The sequence below is a fragment of the Pleurodeles waltl genome, chromosome 5, assembly GCF_031143425.1.
Source record: "Pleurodeles waltl isolate 20211129_DDA chromosome 5, aPleWal1.hap1.20221129, whole genome shotgun sequence".
In the NCBI taxonomy this organism is placed as follows: Eukaryota; Metazoa; Chordata; class Amphibia; order Caudata; family Salamandridae; genus Pleurodeles; species Pleurodeles waltl.
In genome coordinates, this window is record NC_090444.1 from 275,227,711 (window position 1) to 275,250,613 (window position 22,903).

A 22,903-nucleotide genomic window follows, 5' to 3' on the forward strand; every position below is an offset into this window, starting at 1 on the left:
CCCATGTGCACAACCGGAATGTGCACCCGCTCTGTGACCCCCAAGACACTGCTGCATTACAGAAAGGGCCACAGATGTTTGTGCTGCCCTTTCCTTATCACAGCTAGCACTGGTGTACATATAGTGCCTACACTATCAACAACAGGTGTACACAAAATAGCATGGGGACATAGCCCCATGCAATTTAGGAAATCCCTTTGCCTCCGTGCCCATGCCATATATTAGATGTGGCCGCACAGGCAAAGAAACTGCCAGGAGGATCACTGACAGTGCGCCACATAAAAGGTGTATCCATCCAGACTGTGTCCCATCTCCACTTGTAGACTTATTTTGGAAGATGACTATGTAGCAAGGTCAGTGTTAGACCTGACAGCCTTAGGGGGGTCATCTCCCAACTTTCTTCCTGCCTCCCTCCACTTTAATGATGCTGTTTTTGCTGGTTTTAGGACTCTGCACACTTTACCACTGCTAACCAGTGATAAAGTGTCTATGCTCTCTCCCTTAAACATGGTAACATTGGTTCATTCTCTATTGGCATATTTGATTTACTTGTAGGTCCCAGTAAAGTGCACTACAAGTGCCCAGGGCCTGTAAATAAATTGCTACTAGTGGGCCTGCAGCACTGGTTGAGCCACCCATAAGTAGCCCTTTATCCATGTCTCAGGCCTGCCTTTGCTAGGCCTCTGTGTGCAGTTTCACTGTCACTTCGACTTGGCATTTAAAAGTAATTGCCAAGTCATAAACTCCCCTTTTTCTACACATAAGTCAACCCTAGGATAGGCCCTAGGTAACCCATAGGGCAGAATGCTATGTAGGTAAAAGGTAGGGCTTGTACATGTGAGTTTTATACAGTATGTCCTGGAATATGTCCCTACTGTGAAGCCTGCTCCTTTCATAGGATATCATTAGGACTAGCCTCATATACTGTTTGAGTGGTAGATTCTGATTGGAAAGGGGCAACTAGGTCATATTTAGTATGACCAGAATGGTAATAGAAGATCCTACTAATTGGTGAGGGTGGATTTTGTATTACTATTTTAGAAATGCCACTTTTAGAAAGTGAGCATTTTTCTGTACTTAAAAACCTTCTGTGCCTTACAACCTGTCTCCAATCAACGTCTGTGTTGGGCTGGTTAACAGCTTCCTTGTACATTTCACCCAGACTACCACAAATAACGGACTCTCAGTCAAACCTGCACTCATCTGCAAACTGACTTTGTCTTCCTGGGATGGAAAGGTAGAGGGCCTTACACTTACATATCAAAGGCTAGTGACCTGCCCTCACACAATGGACTTCCAAACCCCCTACTGGGACCCTGGCAGACAGACCTGTACTGAAAAGGGAATTTGTGCACTTCAAAACCACTCTTTGAAGTCTCCCCCAATTCAAAGGCATTTTTGGGTACATAATCTGGGGCCCTGACCCCACCAACTCAGACACTTCTGGACCTGAACCTGCAACCTGTCAAGAGGAACTGCCAGCTGCCCAAATAACTCATCTGGACTGCTTTGCTGAGAAGGACTGCTGCCCTGCTGACCTCTGACTTTGCTCAGAAGTGCTCTACAAGGGCTTGGATTGAGCTTGCCTCCTGTTTTCTGAAGTCTCAGGGCCAATAAGACTACATCTCAGGAACCCCCTTGTGCGGTGAAAATCAATGAAAAGCCTGCCGGAAACAATGCACAGCCTGCCTTGCGACCAAGAAATTCCCACACAGCTGAACCGGAAGGATGCAGCCCGACTTCCCAAGTGGAAATTTGATGCAGCGCCTGTCTTGCGACTGAAAATGTGACGCACCACCTTACCTGATCGACGCACAGCTGAACTGGAATGATGCAGCCACTTCCCTGAGTGGGAAATTGACACAGCGCATGCCTTGTGACAGAAAATGTGACTGATCACCCTACTGGATCGACACAACACCTGTGACTTCTTCCAGCGCACACCCGATTTTCCCATTTTGTCCCTGGGCATCAAAAAAATTCCTGCATCACAGGGAGGAACAAAGATTGCATGGCGAAAATCAACATAAGCCCCTTGTAGTGTGGAAAGAAATGATACATTGTCTGTGCTGCATCGGAAAATCTGACACACACCCTATTTTTCCACGCATCTCCTCCCCTGCGGTCTGTGTGTGTTATTTTCGACGAAAACCAGGCACTTTGTGAAATCGAGACAACTGTTGATTTCTAAGATTTAAGACTCTTTTTAATATTCAAAAGTGATATTTCAACTTGTGCTTACTGAATCTTTATCGTTTTTATCTTATTTTATTCAGATAAATAACATTTATTTTTCTACATCTTGTGTGGTGTATTTTTGTGGTGTTTTCACTGTGTTACTGTATGATTTATTGCTCAAATACTTTACACATTGCCTTCTAAGTTAAGCCTTACCACTCAGTGCAAAACTACCAGAGGGTGGGCACAGGATAATTTGGATTGTATGTGACTTACCCTGACTAGGATTGTGGTCCCTACGTGGACAAGGGTGTATACCTCTACCAACTATAGACCCCATTTCTAACAGTCAGGAAACACTGGGCCTGATTCACAAAGGTAAACTTAGACATTTGGTCTACGTTTAGACCAGACGCCTAAGTTTACTATTGTGAATCGGGCCAATGACTGCAATTATGCTGAAGGTGAGGATTGGTCAGTACAGAAGTGTATAGTTTCCACAGTTCTGACAGACGTCAATGTGTGAGTTATTTGAGGACATCACAGTTATAGTACACAGACATTTTGGCTACAAGACACATCTAATTGCTTAGTAAGATCAAAGGAGGACAAAGTCAGCTCCTGATTCATGTACTTATGTGCTTTGTCATGAATTGTACAGCAACTACAATAATGATTTTACTTCTATTTCAGTAGACCCGGCTGGCCAGGAGCACCAGGGACCGGACCAGAGGCAGAGGAGGGCATCCTCAGGTTATCAGCGTGCACGGCCTCTTTCCTCCAGTGAAGAGGAGGAGGGACCTGGAACTTCATCAGCCAAAGGTATTGGGCCTACCCAAACAGAGGATGTGATGTCCGCAACAGACCAGGTGGAGGCTAAAGACACTGTAGGGGAGGCCCTAATCTGGACACCTCTGGCCAGGGGGTAGGAATTTGACTCTCCCCCTGACACACATGAACTGGACACTGCTGAGGTGTCCTCAGAGCAGCTGATATCACATCCTGGGTCTACCACTGATCTCTCCCTACCTCTTGAGGCTGCCATTCCATTGGGGCCTCTAGCTGCGACCCCAGCACTAATCCCGCTCAAAGTGTCTTCACAGTATAGCTGAGGAAATCTCTGTCCCCGACATCCTATACCCCTCAATCACGACCCAAACCCCTTCCTGTATTGTCACCCCATGGATGTATCCCAGGAATTGATGGTGGCATCTGAGGAGCAGCCAGGAATGTCCCCCCAGATCTTACAACGGATCTATGATGAACTGTGTAGGTTCCAAGAGGAATATGCTAAAGACATGGTCACCCTCAAAGCCAACATCACTTTCTTGGGTGCGGCCATGTTGTCTGCCGAATCACAGAGCCCCTGCCATACCACTCTCCATGTGTCTACCTGTCTGTCTACCCACACTGTTTCCCTTTGTATCCCTTTGTATCCCCTGTACTCCTCATTTATTACACTCCTGTGGGGTATCTGTCCTACAGCAGCCAGCCAGAAGATGGCCACAGAGGCAGAGGATCTCCACATCATACAGAAGGAGGGTGACCAGGATGACCAGTGACTGGACTATGTTTGGAAAGTGGACAATTTGTTTACCCCTTCTATATGGCTCGATTCCCCTGATGTTTACGGACATGTTTTATTTATTTTGTCCAACCCCCTCCAAGTCCCCTTGCCTTGCCCTGTATGAAGACCAATATTTGATTTCATTTCTCCCTTTCCAATGGATGGTTATTTATTTGTATTCTTTTTTTCTAGTTTTTATATTGTTATTTTTTATCCAAATTCTGTCTTGTGTAGTTCATGGTTTATGCTGGAATCAAGGTATATAAGTATTCATCTGGAGTGGTTTAGCTATGCTTTCAACATGATACCTTTGTTCACAGATGATCATACTAGTAAACATGTCTTACACACATTTCTCAACACATATATGGCCTACAACCAGATTAAGCAATTGACCGTCATCAGCTATTACTAAACTCAATTTAAATGTGGAATACGTCTTTTATTTACAAAGTTTAGTGAAAACATATGTTACAGTGATCATGGGGTATCTCCTTGCGACTTCTCAATTGTGGTGGTGAGGATTGCTGTGAGGATGTGTGTTTCCTGGGGTTCTGAGATGTGGGTGCGTGTGGTGCCTGTGCCTGCACAAATGCGGAAGGTGCCTGGACAGGGGATGAGAGTGCCTGTACAGGTGGGGGAGGTGCCTGGACAGGGGGTGGTGGTGTCTATGTGGGAGATGTGCCTGGACCGGAGACGAGGGTGCCTGAACAGGTGGGGGAGGTGCCGGGACAGGAGGTAAGGGTGCCTGAACAGGTGGGGGAGGTGCTGGGACAGGGGATGAGGGTGCCTGGACAGGTGGGGAGGTGCCTGGGCAGGGGGTGATTGTGGCTGTATAGTTTGTGTAGTGACTATACAGGGACACTGATGGTGGCTGTACAGGTGAGGGACGTTACTGTACAGTGGGGGGCATGTGCCAGGGGAGTGGTCCCTTTGAAGATTGGAGGAGGCCTATGCAGGTTTTGATACCAGGGTCTGAGTGTGACATGGTACAGGTAGATGTGTTGGCTCCTCTCCATGTATTGACTGTGAAGGCTGATTTGGGATCAGTTTCAGTATGCCCTCCATCATCTTCATTGCCATTGCATGGTGTCTTGCACTCTCTTCCCAATGTAATGTATCTACTTTCCCAGGTCTTGCCATGAAGTATCCATCCTGTCCAAGACCTGGGTCATTCTGTGGATCAACTGTGGGAGTTGATGCATATCCTGAACTGAGTCTGACATGTCAGACAGAATAGCCCCTTTGGCACGAATGTCCTGCTTCACATCAGACTACTGCTGGAAAAAATCTTCCTCCCGCTCTCTAACATAAACATCTTGAAGACCCCTTCATCTGGGACTGCCGCGGACGGAACTGTCAGCTTCTCCGGTGGAGGAAGGTGTGGCAGATGGGAGGTTGTATAGAGGAGATTGGTGCCTGGGTGCTACGTGCTTCTCATCAGGGATGGCAGGTCCCTTAGATGGTGGAGAGATGGCACCTAAGAGGCACTGTAATGGGAGAAGTGTATAGGGGTACCAACATGTCTGACCGGGATGTGAGGGCTGTGAGGAGTGATGGTTGTGTTGGGGTATGTGAATGCTGTGGCTGGTTGGAAGACTGCAGGTAATGGGCAATTCTTGGGTGGGGGGAGTGGGAGGCACTATGCTGGCTGGAGCAGGTGTATGCGTAGATGTTTTTCCCAGTGGGACAACAATGGTAGGGAGAATATCAGCCTCTTCAGCCACTGCAAACATTGCCTGATCGTCTTCATTCTCCTCTACTTTCTTCTCCACCACTGGCAAATGGTCCTTCCTGATGCAACTCATCGTCCTCAGCACCTGTAAGACAGAGGTTGCAGCAGACTAAATCCCTCATTACAACCCTGGTGGTAAATGCCGCTTACCGCCGTGCAGAAGACCGCCAACATACCGCTGCGGCCGCGGAATTCCGCTACAGCTATTACAACCCGCAGCTCGTAATCCGCCATAATACAGACACCCACACAAGTCCGCCACACCAAAGGTCAGTGATAAACTGGCGATAACAAAACCTCTGCTGTCACGCCAACAGGAATACGCCCACACTATCACGACCCACGAATCAACGCAGCTGTCTTTCAACTGCGGTATTCCATTGGCGGTACACACCGCTGCGCTCAAAATACACACACATTTACAAAATACAACCACATTGGACAATTCAAACTACACACACCTGACACACATACACACACCACACCCACACACCCAATCCAATATAAAGCACACACCCACATCACCCACAAACCCTTACTACCAGATTTCTGAAACCACGCCAGTGAGAGACACCACCATAAACAACACCAGCATCCGCAGACACACAACACCATCACTTACACAACATCCACGCACCTCAAACAACACACACCAACACATCCCCTCATACATCACAACACACACCACCTCACACATCACCCACACCACATCATGGCACCTCAACGACATCCCAGGTTCTCTGAGGAGGAGCTCATGGTCATGGTGGAGGAAATCTTACAGGAAGAGCCACAGCTATTCGGATCACAGGTGCAGCACACCTCCATTGCAAGGAAGATGGAGCTATGGCTCAGAATTGTCGACAGGGTCAAAGCAGTGGGACAGCATCCAAGAACTAGGGATGACATCAGGAAGAGGTGAAATGACCTACGGGGGAAGGTGCGTTCCGTGGTCTCCAGACACCAGATTGCTGTACAGAAGACTGGCGGGGGACCCCCACCTCCTCCCCCACAACTAACAATATGGGAGGAGCAGGTCTTGGCAATACTGCATCCTGAGGGCCTGGCAGGAGTAGCAGGAGGACTCGACTCTGGTAAGTCAAAGCTTTACTACCTCATCCCCCCCACTTGCATGCCATCACATACTCCCACCCTCACCCCCATCACTCAAACACCTCACATATGCCCCACTATCACAACCCACCCATCCCAATACCAAGCCCTGCATGCAATACCAAAGCATGGACACCCATCACCAAAGCATGTCCACTACAGACACCCACACAGACCCCAACCCAAATATCACACAAGGACAAAGACAAGAATGCAAGCACTGGAGTACAGGGTCACTCACCCATTGCACACAATGGCACACACAGATGCAATAATCATGCCGTTTGGGTCCTGCAGGACCCCAACCCAAAGTCACCGGACAGGAGGTACCAGACATATCCAGTCCCCCCACAGAAGAGACCCACAGTGATGACAGCAGCTCTGCACAACTGATTCAAGATGACCAGCCCGGCCCATCAGGGACCTCGGGACAGTTGGTTCCCCTGACACTGGCACAAGCCACCACAGAGCCTCCCCTCTCAGGAAACACCAGCACAGCACCCACCCAGCGGGCCCATCCCTCTGTCCCCAGGGCACGTCACTCAGCAGTGTGTCCACCACTACAGGGAACCCAGGCAAACCCACCAAACCAAGAAAATCAGGGACCTGGGGGCAGTGGCAGTGGGCACTTGGTTCAGGGGACAGAGGCTCAGGAAAACAAGGAAGCTGGGAGGACTGCTGTGCGAAAGAGGGAGGACAGGCCCAGGGAACCCACTCTCCACGAGGCCCTCTCCAACATCATGGGAGCTTACCATCATTCCCAGGAGATGATGGCAACGGTACTGGCCAAGTTTCAGGAGACCCAGCGGCTGCAGGAGGAACACTACCTGGGGATCAGGGATGACCTGAAGTCCATAAACAACACCCTGGTCACCATTGCAGGGGTGCTTCAAGACCTTGTCAACACCAGGAGGGACACTGTGGCACAACAAGGGGCCCCTGACACTAGCCTGGACGATGAACAGCCCTCCACCTCCGCCGGCGCTAGTGGACAGGAGTCACCACCACACCAACACGACAGCAGCACCCCACCCCCTGCAGATGGAGCACCACCACGCAAACGGTCCCTGAGATCCAGGAACAAGACAGAGAACATTGCCAAGACCCCCACCAGGAAATGAGCCCCCCCTAATGTCACCCTTCTGCCCCACTTTGTTACCCTGTCCATCATTCAACTGCCATTGCTCCACTTCCTATGCCCCTTTGGACAATGCACCTGTGAAACAAATAGACTGGACTCTGCCATGGACATTGCTCCACCATCTCCCCTGACCATTTTACAACCCCCTCCACTTATTTGCACAGAAATAAACACACTTCAATTACAAAACAATCTGGAGTCAGTCTGTGCTTTCCCAAACGTGTAATTGCAATAACCATGGAATATAGCAATGTCAATTTACTTGTGCACATGCCGATGTAACACAGCTGTAGGCCAGGGGAAATATAGCAGAGGGCACAAAGTGGGACCCACATCTGTAAAATGGAAAGGCAAAGTGACAAGTCAGGGTCCATACACTGAGTGAAAATGACAGACTTATGTTAGCTTGTCAACACCAGGGCAGTGCGCGCTCTATTGGCGACTAGAATGCAAAAACCCAGCACTCTCAAAACAACGCAATTTATGCATTGTGCTGATATGTTGTTGTTTAACCTTTTGCATTGCAGAGTTTAATCCTGAAGACTTATTTTTACTATATTTACAAATACTGTTCATTTGCAATGTATTGCTGCAGGCGTGTTAGGGTGTGGTCCCTTTCCAGGGCCTTCCAGAGACTTTCCCTGCAGCATGCCTGGGTGTGGTTGTGGGCTGGGCCAAGACTCTATAAAAGGGAGCCAGCCCAGCTCCAATTGCTCACTATTCAGAGGTCCCGGTGCAGAGCAGCAGCTACTTCCTGAGCTCCTGTCCCGGTGGACTATTTGATCTTCTATGCCTCTGCCCTTCATTCTTCATTGGTGATCCTTGTTCTGGGCGGTAAGACGGTGGTTGGGCTGGCCTCCCGACGCCGTTATCGAGAACTTTCATATTCTTGGCTTAATTCTTTAATGATTAACAGATTACTTTGTGCGCTACCATTTCTTGACATTTGTATGGTGGTTTACGAATCGCCAAGACGCGCAATTAGTTTCATGCTGATTTAATCTTGTTATTCATTGCGCGCTATCATTCCTTGACATTTGTATGGTGGCTTGAGAATCGGCAAGACGCGCGATTCGTTTCATGGTGCTTTAACCTTATTGTTCATTGCGCGCTGCCATTTCTTGACATTTGCATGGTGGCTTAAGAATCGGCAAGACGCACAAGTCGTTTCATGGTGCTTTAACCTTGTTGTTCATTGCACGCTACCATTTCTTGACATTTACATGGTGGCTTAAGAATCGGCAAAAGACGCGCGATTTGTTTCATTGTACTTTGATCTTGTTATTCATGGTGAGCTGTTATTGGCATTTACATCGTGGTTTACGAATCGGCAAGATGTGCGATTCGTTTAATGATGATTTGACTTTGATATTCATTGGGTACTACCATTTCTTGGCTTTTTACATGGTGACACTCGAATTGGCAAGACGCACAATTCTCTCCTCGAGTTTAATTCATGTTGTTTATTGTATGCCACTATTCTAAGATATTTATCATGTAATATTCAAGTTGACATGTTATGTGATTTGTTTTTCCTGAATCCATATTGTGTTATTCATGGTGCACAATCCTTTTATGGTGTTTACTATATATATATATATATATATATAAATAGAATATGCGCAATTTGTGTTGAAACATTTTAAGAGTACAAAGAAGATCAGAGTTTCTAGATGCAATATTGTATGGGCCTAGTATGCATTCTCAAAAAAGGATTTATATGACTGGTTTTAAATTTAGTCAGAATGTTTTCAGAATGACTATGCTTAGAATCATAGTCTAGTATTGATTTCAGGAGATATAAGTTTCATATTGTGTGTTCTAACCTTTTTCTTACTACAGGTCTCCTTCCCAGCTGTTTCCCTTCCTAATCCCCTCTTCCCCTCTTGAACTCTCTTAGCCTCTGTGATTTATCTATCAGAGTCTTGGAGCTGTTCAGTGGTGGACGTTTTGGGAACGTGCGCCGACCCCGAGGATCTGGTGACTCTGACAGAATAGTGAGCCCACTAATTATTATCCTCCTGGTTTGTGTATGTTCTCAGCATGGCCACGCTGGACGAGTTAGTCAAGGCTATCACCCAGCTCCAGGCAGAGGTGGTATCATCCAAAGAATTGACAACTAGCTTAGCTGAGAGAGTGAGTCAGTTGCAAGATAAGGTAGAGAAGAAGGAACAAAGTCCCACTGGTGTGTCCTGGCCAGGTACTTCTTCTCAGGCTTCTGGAAGTAATCCGACAAACATTTCCCTAAATGTTCCTTCCGCAATTCCCTTTAGCTCCCCCAGAACGTTTCTCAGGTGACCCTTTGAAAGCGCAATCTTTCCTGGTTCAAGTGACACTACACTTCACCTGCAGACCACATACTTTCCCCGATGCCCAGTCCAAAGTAGCTTTCTTGTTATCATATTTGGCTGGGGATGCAGCTACTTGGGCAATTCCTCTTGTGCGTAAAAATAGTCCTGTTTTGTACAACTGGAGAAATTTTGTTCGTGAGTTTGAGAGAGTTTTTGATCGTAGAACTGTAACACAGTCAGCAGATCGTGAATTATTAGATTTACGCCAAGGAAATCAAGACCTAGTGTATTTAGCCAACTTTAAGTGGTTGGTTGCCGAGACATCCTGGCCTGAAGAAAAACAAGCGGTCTTGTTTTACAAGGGACTCAAAGAGGAACTAAAAGATATCTTAGCGCAAATCGACCCACAACCTACAGACTGTCAAGAATGAATAAACCTTGTCTTGAGGCTTGATCATCGTTTAGCAGAACGTAAAGGAACACGCAACAAGATTGAAAAATATTCATGGCGTGTTCATGATAACAGAGACTCAAGAACTCCGAAAGAGAGAACGCCGGAACCGATGGAAATTGGAACCATTAGAAGACCTTTGACCAAAGATGAAAAGGACCTACGCAGAAAAAATGGACAATGTCTTTATTGTGGGCAGAAGGGTCATTTTGCCAAAGATTGTCCAATCAAACCAAAGAACACGCAAGGTCCAGTTCAGAAGGTAGCAGCCAATGCACCAGTTGAGTTGGAAAAACTAAAACACCCAAGATGCAGAGAACGGTTGCTCTTGGGTGTCACCGTGGACCCTTCATAATCTAGACATCTTAAGCTGGAAATAAGAGTTCAGGTCAAGAAAAAGACCAATTTAAAAAAAGCTCTAGTCGATTCTGGGGCTACTGGGAACTTTGTTGATGTCCAATTGGTTTCGTGCATGGGGGATCCCATGTATTGAAAAGAAGACCCCAGAAATCATCCAGGCAGTCGATGGAAAACTCTTGACTGGAGGTCCAGTAACTCTTCAGACTATCCCCTTGTCTATGATTTGTGAAGATAAGAATCAAAGAAAGAAACATAAAGAGAAAATCATTCTTGACGTGATCCATGCTCCCAAGTATGGGATTATCCTCGGCTTGCCATGGTTAACTCATCACAATCCAGAGATCAATTGGGCAGAACGAAAAATCATGTTCTCATCTGCGCTATGTAAAGAACAATGTCTCCAAAAGATTCAAGTACCAAAAGTCTGCAACTCTTACATAGCTACTGCCGCGGAGAAAGAAATTCAGCTGCCCAAACAGTATTCATCTTACAAAGATGTATTTAATGAGAAAGGAGCAGAGACCCTACCTCCTCATAGATCTTATGACTGTCAAATTGATCTAGCCCCAGGTGCGATACTTCCCAACTGTCGTGTGTATGCCCTGTAAGAACATGAAAATCAACATTTACGAAAATACCTAGATCAATTTTTGAAGAATGGTTTCATTCACCACTCTAAGGTGGTCATTACGACCCTGGCGGTAGCGTCCGTACCGCCAACAGGCTGGCGGTACGGAGGCCCTCATTATGACCGAGGCGGTAGCGCCGCGGTCGCACCACCGGGGCCGGCGGTTTCCCGCCATTTTAGCCCCGGCAGTGATAATCCGCCAGGGCAGCGCTGCAAGCAGCGCAGCCCTGGGGATTATGACATCCCTACCGCCAGCCTGTTTCTGGCGGTTTGCACCGCCAAGAAGAGGCTGGCGGTAAGGGGTGTTCTGGGGCCCCTGGGGGCCCCTGCACTGCCCATGCCACTGGCATGGGCAGTGCAGGGGCCCCCTAACAGGGCCCAGGCCAGCTTTTCACTGTCTGAATAGCAGACAGTGAAAAGCGCGACGGGTGCAACTGCACCCGTCGCACAGCGGCAACACCGCCGGCTCCATTAGGAGCCGGCTCCTATGTTGCGGCCTCATCCCTGCTGGGCCGGCGGGCGCAAACTTGGTTTGCGCCCGCCGGCCCAGCGGGAATGTCATAATGGGGGCCGCACGAGTGCGGCCGCATTGGCGGCCGCACGGCGGTTACCGCCACCGCCGCCCGATAAGGTCGTAATGACCCCCTAAGTCTCCTGCAGCTTCGCCTTTGTTTTTTGTTCCAAAGCTAATGGAGAACTTCGAGCTTGTATCTACTATAGGGGATTGAACAAAGTCACCATCAAGAATAAATATCCTTTACCCCTAATTCCGGTCTTTTTGGAACAAGTAAAGAGAGCAAAAATCTACACGAAGCTTGACCTTCGAGGTGCTTATCATTTGGTCAGAATGAGAGAGGGTGACGAATGGAAAACAGCGTTCAAGACAAGATATGGCCTTTTTTAATACACCGTCATGGCTTTTGGTCTGTGTAATGCTCCAGCAGCATTTAAATTTTTCTTGAATGACGTTCTTAGAGAGTACCTCGACATATTTGACATAGTATACATCGATGACATTTTGATCTACTCAGACAATGAAAACGAACATGTCCAACATGTCAAGAAAATTCTTGCAGCCCTTCGAAAACACCATTTATATTGCAAACTAACCAAGTGTGAGTTTCATGTTACCACAGTTGAGTTTTTAGGGGTTATTCTTACCCCTCAAGGGATGGTGATGGCAGAAAAGAAAGTAAAAGCTGTATCTGATTGGCCCACCCCAAAGACTGTTCTTATGTACAATGTTTCCTGGGGTTTGCAAATTTTTACCGGAGGTTCATAAATCATTTCTCCCAGACAGTGGCTCCAATCACTAAGCTTTTAAGAAAGAAAGAAAAGTTTGTATGGTCCCCAGAAGCTGACCAAGCCTTCTCTACTTTGAAGGAAGCTTTCTCCACTGCCCCAGTCTTGACTCATCCTGATGCGAATCGACCTTTCATAGTGGAAGCTGATGCTTCAGATGTAGCAAGAGGAGCCGTCTTATCGCAATGAAATAAAGATACTGGTCAACTCCATCCTGTAGCTTATATGTCTCGGAAGTTGAACGAAGCCGAACAGAACTATGGGGGTCATTCTGACCCTGGCGGGCGGCGGTTGCCGCCCGCCTGGCGGGAACCGCCATTTGCCCGCACCGCGGTCAAAAGACCGCTGGTGCAATTACAAATTTCCCACTGGGCCGGCGGGCGCTACCCAAGGTAGCGCCCGCCGGCCCAGCGGGAAAGAGGCCTGCAACACTGAAGCCGGCTCCGAATGGAGCCGGCGGTGTTGCAGGCGTGCGACGGGTGCAGTTGCACCCGTCGCGCTTTTCACTGTCTGCTAGGCAGACAGTGAAAAGCATGCTGGGGCCCTGTTAGTGGGCCTGGCACTGGGCCAGTGGCATGGGCAGTGCTGGGGCCCCCAGGGGCCCCAGGACACCCGTTCCCGCCATCCTCTTCCTGGTGGTGAAAACCGCCAGAAACAGGCTGGCGGGAAGGGGGTCAGAATCCCCATGGCGGCGCTGCTTGCAGCGCCGCCATGGAGGATTAGCCCAGCCGGGGGAAATCCGTCGGGAAACCGCCGGACCCGGTTTTCTGACCGCGGCTTTACCGCCGCGGTCAGAATGGGCAGGAAAGCACCACCAGCCTGTTGGCGGTGCTTCCGTCATCCGCGACCGCCAGGGTCAGAATGACCCTCTATGTCATTGCTGAAAAAGAGCTTCTGGCGATTTGTGATGCCTTTAAAGAATGGAGGCATCATTTGTTGGGTGCCAAATACACTGTCACAGTATATACTGATCATCGTAATCTTCAATTCATGAGTTCCGCCAGACTTTTGACCCCTCGGCAATTACGCTGGATGCTGTTTTTTGCTGAATTAGATTTTGTAGTAACCTTCTGGCCTGGTAAAGATAATCGCAAAGCTGACGCCTTCTCCTGCCAAGAGTCTACCGCATTGCCTGCATTTCAACCCTCCAGAGCTATCATTGCTCCTGACAAGGTTCTATGTATCATAAAAACAGAAGATTTCTTTGAAGAAATTCGCAACTCTTTCACTGTTGAGAAATGGCAAACATGGGCCCAAGCAGACCCCAAAAGTTCAATCAAGCAAGGACTACCCATTCACGATGCTGGTTTGTTCTTACCCACTACCAAACTTCGCAAGATAGTGTTTCATTGGTTGCAAGTTATACCTACGGCAGGTCACCCAGGTACTCCTAAAACTCTTGAACTGATCCAACGCTATTTTTGGTGGCCTAACCTAACAAAAGATGTAAAAGCAATGGTAAACAACTGCGAAGTCTGTGCTCGCACTAAAACAAGTCATTCAAAACCAAAAGGGTTGTTACATCCACTTCCAACCCCAAGTCGTCCATGGGAACACATTTCTTTAGACTTAATTACCGTTCTGCCAGTGGTTCAACAGCATTCAGTAATTCTGGTGGTAGTAGATAGTCTCACGAAATATGGACATTTCATTGCCTGTAAGAAATTGGCCACTTCTAGTGAATTGGCAACTATTTTACTGAACAGAGTGGTTCGTTATCATGGACTGCCAAAAGTTATCCTCTCCGATCGGGGGTCGCAATTTGCCTCCAATTTCTGGAAGACATGGTGTAAAACACTCCAAGTGACATCTATACTATCTACTAGTCACCATCCTCAAACAGATGGTCAAACGGAGAGACTAAGGGGGTCATTCCAACCTCGGCGGTAAAAGGCGCTTACCGCCGTTCAGAAGACCGCCATAACACCGCCGCGGCCACGGTAAACCGCCACGGTCATTCTGACCCACAACAGGCAAACCGCCAAAATACAGACATCCACAAAAGTCCGCCACACCAAAGGGCATCGGGAAACTGGCGATGACCAAACCTCCACCGTCACGCCAACAGAAATACGCCCACACTATCACGACACACGAATCCACGCTTTCAACCGCGGTATTCCATTGGCGGTACACACCGCCGCGCTCAAAATACACACACACTTACAAAACACAACCACATTGGACAATTCAAAATACACACACCTGAGACACATACACACACCACTCCCACACACCCAATTAAATATAAAACACACACCCACATCACCCACAAACCTCCACTCCTAGAGATTTGTGAATACGCACCGAGAAAATACATCCGAGCACCCAGACGCCCAATTTACTGACACCCAGCAATATTTGCACGCACTTCACACAACACAACAATACACATCACCACACTTAGCACCACACAATCCACCCTACACATCACCCACACCACCCCATGGCACCGCAAAGACACCCCAGGTTCTCTGATGATGAACTCAGGGTCATGGTGGAGGAAATTGTATGAGTAGAGCCACAGCTGTTCGGGGCACAGGTGCAGCACACCACCATTGCCAGGAAGATGGAGCTATGGAGCAGAATAGTCGACAGGGTCAACGCTGTGGGACAGCACCCAAGAAATTGGGACGACATCAGGAAGAGGTGGAACTACCTACGGGGGAAGGTGCGTTCCATGGTATCCAGGCACAACATCGCGATGCAGAAGACTGGCGGCAGACCCCCACCTCCTCCCCCGGAATTTACAACATGGGAGGAGCAAGTCTTGAACATCCTGCATCCTGAGGGCCTCGCAGGAGTAGGCGGAGGAATGGACTCTGGTAAGGCAAATCTTAACTACTTCTGCCACCACCCCACCTGCATGCCAACTCATACCCCCACCCTCACTCTCACCGCCATCACATCCTACTCCTTGCAACTGTCTCACCATCACAACCCACCCATCCCAACACCTAGCCCTGCATGCGTCCACAAAGCATGGACACCCATCACCTAAGCATGCCCACTGCACATACACATACAAGCCCCCCCCAACCACAGTCACAACAGCCCCCACATAGGAATGCCAGCACTGGGGTACACGGGCACCCACCCATTGCACGCTATGACACACACAGAAGCAATAACCATGTTTTTATACCCCTACAGGACCCGAACACCACGTCACCGCGCAGGAGGGTCCACAAATGTCCACTCCACCCCCAGAAGAGGCCCACAGTGAGGACAGCAGCTCTGTCTCCCTGGATCTAGATGACCAGCCCTGTCCATCGGGGACCTCGGGACAGTCGGTTCCCCTCACACAGCCACAGGCCACAGTAGACCTTCCCCCCTCTGGGAACACCAGCACAGCACCCACCCCGCGGGCCCATACCTCTGTCCCCAGGACACGTCAATCAGCGGTGTGTCCACCACTACAGGGAACCCAGGCTAACCTACCACCCCAACAACAACAGGGACCTGGGGGCAGTGGTAGTGGGCACACGGTCCAGGGGACAGAGGCCCAGGGAAACAGGGGAACTGGGAGGGCTGCTGAGCGACAGGGGGGGGGACAGGCCCAGGGAACCCACTCTCCACGAGGCCCTCTCCTCCATCATGGGAGCATACCACCGCTCCCAGGAGACGATGGCGACGGTCCTGGCTAGGTTTCAGGAGATCCTGCTTCTGCAGGAGGAACAGTATATGGGGTTCAGGGAGGAACTAAGAAACATCAGTTCCGCCATGGGTACCATCGTAGTGGCCCTGAATGAGGTAGTCACGACATTGCGGAACACTGTGGCACCTCAAAGGGCCCCTGACACTAGCATGCACCAAGAACTGCCTACCACCTCCGCCGGCGCTAGTGGACAGGAGGCCCCGATACAAGACCAACAGGCCACCAGAACCCCACCCCCTGCAGAAGGAGAACCACCCCGCAAGCGGGCCCTGAGATCCAGGAAGAAGACAGAGTAAGATGTCAAGACCTCCGCCAGCAAAGGATACCGCCCTGATTGTCAACCCACTATCCCACATTGTCACCCTGTCCAACCTTAAACTGCCCCTGCTCCACTTCCCACAGGCATTTGGACAATGCACCTGTGAAACTGATAGTCTGGACTCTGCCATGGACAATCCTCCACCATCACCCCTCACCGAGTTGCAACCACCCATCCAATTTAGAGCACCTGAATAAAAACACTTATTGCACATAACAATCTGGAGTCTGGCTGTGATTTAGAACAAATGTATTAGACATGACCGTGCCAAAATGTTCATTCACATTGTGATGCTAACAAACCGCTGTCACACAGCTGTAGTCCATGGGGAAACAAAGCAGATGTCACGCAGTGGGGCCCACAGCTCTGAAAACGGAAGGGAAAGTCACAACACAGTTACCATACACTGGGGGAAAAAGTCAGACAGTAGAGAGGTAGGAGTCATTAAGTAAATGTAATATGCCGGTGTCTACTCTTACCTGTGTGTCACTGAAAATACTGTTGTATTACTGTGTTCCTGTTCTCTATGTCGTCCTCTTCGGCTTCCTCCTCTTCACTCTCCACAGGCTCCACAGCTGCTACAACACCACCATCTGGACCATCCTCCTGCAGAAAAGGCACCTGGCGGCGCAAAGCCAGGTTGTGAAGCATACAGCAGGCCACGATGATCTGGCACACCTTCTTTGGTGAGTACATTAGGGATCCACCTGTCATATGGAGGCACCTGAACCTGGCCTTCAGGAGACCAAAGGTTCGCTCGATCACCCTCCTAGTCCGCCCATGGGCCTCATTGTACCGTTCCTCTGCCCTTGTCCTGGGATTCCTCATTGGGGTCAGTAGCCAGGACAGGTTGGGGTAACCAGAGTCCCCTAATAGCCACACCCGGTGCCTCTGGAGTTGACCCATCACATACGGGATGCTGCTATTCCGCAGGATGTAGGCATCATGCACTGACCCAGGGAACTTGGCATTAACATGGGAGATGTACTGGTCAGCCAAACACACCATCTGTACATTCATGGAATGAAAACTCTTCTGGTTCCTGTACACCTGTTCACTCCTGCTGGGGGGGACCAAAGCAACATGTGTCCCATCAATGGCACCTATGATGTTGGGGATATGTCCAAGGGCATAGAAATCACCCTTCACTGTAGGCAAATCCCCCACCTCAGGGAAAACGATGTAGCTCCCCATGTGTTTCAGCAGGGCAGACAAAACTCTGGACAACACCTTGGAAAACATAGGCTGGGACATCCCTGATGATATGGCCACTGTTGTTTGAAATGACCCACTTGCTAAGAAATGGAGTACTGACAGCACCTGCACAAGAAGGGGGATCCCTGTGGGTTGGCGGATGGGTGACATCAGGTCTGGCTCCAGCTGGGCACACAGTTCCTGTATAGTGGCTCTGTCAAGCCTGTATGTCAGTATGACATGTCGTTCCTCCATTGTCGACAGGTCCACCAGCGGTCTGTACACGGGAAGATTCCTCCATCTCCTCGCATGTCCCAGCGGACGGTGCCTATGAAGGACAACAGCGAGCACAGACTCAAGCAACCCACAGGTACGTAACCACAGATTGCACATAGCACGATTCCCAATGCATTGAATGGCTTGTATGAGTGTTGGTGCATGGCCTAGGTATGTGTGACGCAGTTGGTAATTAGGCCATGTGGGACCTTGAAATGGCGGCTGCCTGACCTGTGAAGTGCGACAGTGGGATGTGAGGTCAATTCGCTGGCGTGGCACACCGCAGCGGTAGGCGGTCGAAGACCGCGGCGCTAAGCCGCATTGTTTAACATAGAACCCTATGGGTTTCAGGAGCCAATGACGATGTGCGCCAGCGGTACGCACCGCCGCGGTACGCACTGCAGCGGGCGTGACCGCCATTTTCTATCTGCTTAATCACTCGATACCTGATCTTCGACAGGAGAGGACCTACACTGCAAGTGCTGCTGTGACCTCGGTCTGGAAGAGACAATGGCTCATGCGACTGGGGAAAGGGCCCCTGCCTTCACTGCAGAGGAGTTGGAGAAACTTGTGGATGGGGTCCTCCCCCAGTATGCGCTACTCTACGGTCCTCCAGACCAACAGATAAGTACACTGGGACCATGCTTAGTGGGCAATACCTGGGTTGAGTCGGGTGGATGAAAGATGGTGGTGAGGGGAGCGATTGAGGCATGCATCAAACGACAGATGAGAGCATGTGCCACATGGCAAGAGTGGGGATGGGGGGCCACTCACATCGAGCATGCAGAAGGTGATGACAATTTTTCTCTCCCTGTACATGTCACATAGGTCAGCGCCCACCAGAAAGTTGCGATTTGGCGTGCCATCGCCAAGGACGTCCGGACCCTGGGGGTCCACAACAGACGGGGCACCCACTGCCGGAAGAGGTGGGAGGACATCCGACGCGGGAGCAGGAAGACGGCGGAGGCTCTGCTGGGGATGGCCTCCCAACGTGGGAGGGGTGCCAGTCATCAATTGACCCCCCTGATGTCCCGGATCCTGGCGGTGGCCTACCCCGATTTGGATGGGCGCGTGAGGACATCACAGCAGACACAAGGGGGTGAGTACAAATACATTCTGCTGACTTTGCGTGCAGTGGAGGTGTCTGGGTGGGGGAGGAGGGCTGTGGGTATCCCTAGGCCAGGGCGATTTCTGTAGACTAGGCCCCTCTGTAAGGCATGGCCTTGTGCCCCCGCCCCCCACCTCTGTAGGGTGCCAAGTACAGGTATCCATGGCCCTGTGTCATCTATGTGTGCAGTTGTCGTCCATAGGCTTGTAGGCCATGTCCCACAGATTGCGTAGTTGACCCCAAGTGCGTGGCGTAGTGCAGGGGGCTTCTGTGTCTGTCTTGTCCGCCAACGGTAGCGGTAATCCATGCACTCAACATGTCTTTATTTCTCCTCCCCCCCTTTTTTGTGGTCTTCCTGTTCATGTGTGCATTAGCATCATCAGGCGGAGGAGAAGTGGCATCGGAGCTCGAGGGAGCTGCATCTTACATGGCCATGGCGGGCCATGCAACTGACTCGGATTTCACCAGTGAGACAGAGGGCGAGGGGAGCTCCACAGCGGGGACTCGTGCTGATGTCAGTGACAGCGACTCGTCCTCTGAAGGGAGCTCCCTTGTGGTGGCGGCAACATCCGTGCCCCCCGCAACAACAGGTACAGCCGCCACCCAGCGCACCAGCACCGCCCTCCCAGCAGCCCCTCAGCATTTGCCCCGTGCCCGCTCACCCAGGAATGTGGGCATCTCCATCGCCCCAGGCACCTCAGGCCCTGCCCCTGTCACCCCTGCTGCCCTCAGTGAGGAGGTCATTGACCTCCTAAGGACCATCATTGTTGGGCAGTCTACCCTTTTGAATGCCATCCAGGGTGTACAAAGAGAGGTGCACAAGAGTAATGCATACCTGGAGGGCATTCATTCGGGTCAGGCTGCCCATCAGGGATCGTTCAAAGCTCTGGCCTCAGCACTGACGGCAGCAATTGTCCCTGTCTCTAGCCTCCCTCCTCCAACTTCCTCCGCCCAGACCCAATCCCCTGTACCTCTGCCTATCCCAGACACACCTACAGACCAGCCTGCACACACATCAACACCCAAGGGAAGCTCATCCAAACAGAAGCACCACACATCACACAAGCATTCACACAAGCAACATCCACATGCAGACATACCAACACCCACTGCCTCCACTGTGTCCCCCTCCTCCTCGTCTCCCTCCTCCCTCCCTGTGACGTCTCCACTCACACTTGCATGCACAACATCTTCAGCCACTACGTCCATCACCAGCACACCCACCAGAACACTCCGCACACGTGCAGTCACCACCCCCACTACCATTTACACGTCCTCTGTGTCCTCTCCAAGTGTGTCTGTCACCCCCTCCTCCAAACTACACAAACGCAGGCAGCCACCCACCCAACAGCCATCCACCTCACGACAGCCTCCAACCCAAGCACCTGCACCCAAAGACACCAGACTTTACACTCCTACAACCACATCCTCTTCCTCCACTCCCATACCCACTACACCTACCCGTCCCTCTCTTTCCAAATTGCTTTTCCTTTCCAAACTTGACCTCTTTCCTACAACTCCCCCACCCCGTCCATCTCATAAGACTCCAATCAGCACCTCAGCCACCACAAAACCGGGACCAGTGAAGACTGTTGTCCATGGACTGTGGAGTCCCCCACCCTCAAGGGCATCCAGTTCAGCTAGGAGCCAAGGCACGGCCAGCCCACCACCGGAAAAGCATCCTAAGATTGCCAGTGCCCGGCGCGAGCGACCAAAGACCCCAGGGACCAAAATCCCTACATTGGCTCCGTCAGGAAGTAAGGTGCCACCTGGCACACCGCCAAAGGTGGGAAAGGGCCACAAGCGTGCAGGGAAGGGTGGGAAGGGCAGCACGCCCGACAAGTCCGGCAGCAGGCCAGCTGACCAGGAGGGCCCAACCAGCCCGATCCCAGGTGTGCAGGAGGACACACACAGGCCCGGTACTGCAGCCCAGGAGGGCCCCGCCAGCCACAGCCCAGCTGCCCAGGAGGGCCCCGCCAGCCACAGCCCAGCAGCCCAGGAGGGCCCCGCCAGCCACAGCCCAGCTGCCCAGGAGGGCCCCGCCAGCCACAGCCCAGCTGGGCAATGAAGGACCGCCAGCCACAGCCCAGCTGGGCAATGAAGGACCGCCAACTCAAGCACCGCTGAAAATGGCAAGGACTGCCAAGGCAAGCACCGCTGAACAGGGCAAGGACCGCCAAGGCAAGCACCGCTGAACAGGGCAAGGACCGCCAAAGCAAGCACCGCTGAACAGGGCAAGGACCGCTGAACAGGGCAAGGACCGCCAAGGCAAGCACCGCTGAACAGGGCAAGGACCGCCAAGGCAAGCACTGCTGAACAGGGCAAGGACCGCCAAGGCAAGCACCGCTGAACAGGACAAGCACCGCTGAACTGGGCCCTTCATCTCAAGCACTGCTCCGCTGGGCCCTTCATCTCAAGCACCGCTCTGCTGGGCACCGCCGTCTCAAGCACCGCTGCACTGGGCCCTTCATCTCAAGGACCACTTCGCTGGGCACCGCCATCTCAAGAACCGCTGCACTGGGCCCTTCATCTCAAGCACCGCTGAACTGGGCCCTTCATCTCAAGCACCGCTCCGCTGGGCACTGCCGTCTCAAGAACCACTGAACTGGGCCCTTCATCTCAAGCTCCGCTCCGCTGGGCACCGCCGTCTCAAGCACCGCTGAACTGGGCCCTTCATCTCAAGCACCGCTCCGTTGGGCACCGCCGTCTCAAGCACCGCTCCACTGGGCCCTTCATCTCAAGCACCGCTCCGCTGGGCACCGCCGTCTCAAGAACCGCTGCACTGGGCCCTTCATCTCAAGCACCGCTGAACTGGGCCCTTCATCTCAAGCACCGCTGAACTGGGCCCTTCATCTCAAGCACCGCTCCGCTGGGCACCGCCGTCTCAAGAACCGCTGAACTGGGCCCTTCATCTCAAGCACCGCTCCGCTGGGCATCGCCGTCTCAAGCACCGCTGAACTGGGCCCTTCATCTCAAGCACCGCTCCGCTGGGCACCGCCGTCTCAAGAACCGCTGAACTGGGCCCTTCATCTCAAGCACCGCTGGCCCATTGGCGGAAGGGGCAGGCCCGCATCTGTGTCGGGCAGGGCTGCACGAAGCACTCTGGGCACTAGTCCCCCTCCAGTACCAGTGGAGACTGTTATCCACTTGAGAGACTGTGGCTTTGCACTCCCCAGGATTGAACAGTGGGCAAACCACCCACTGTAGAGACTTGAGAGACTGTGGCTTTGCACTCCCCAGGATATGGCAGTGGGCAAGCCACCCACTGTAGAGACTTGAGAGACTGTGTCTTTGCACTCCCCAGGATGGCACAGTGGCCATGGAGGCCCCTCGTGGATGTGGCGTCGTGGACTCATCTGGCTGAGGTGCCCCCCCTTACCTTCCTCCTGAGGTGCCTGTAGTTTTCCTATCTGATGCCCCTGCAGTGTTCTCTCCGTTGGAGGCAGGTATCCTGTGTGGGCTTTGCCCATGTGTTTTGGCCCAGTGGCCCACGAACAATGGCTGATGGACATATCGGACTGGACAATTTATGTATATAAAGTTATAGATGTGTGATATATTTTATACTCAGTCTTACAATATAAT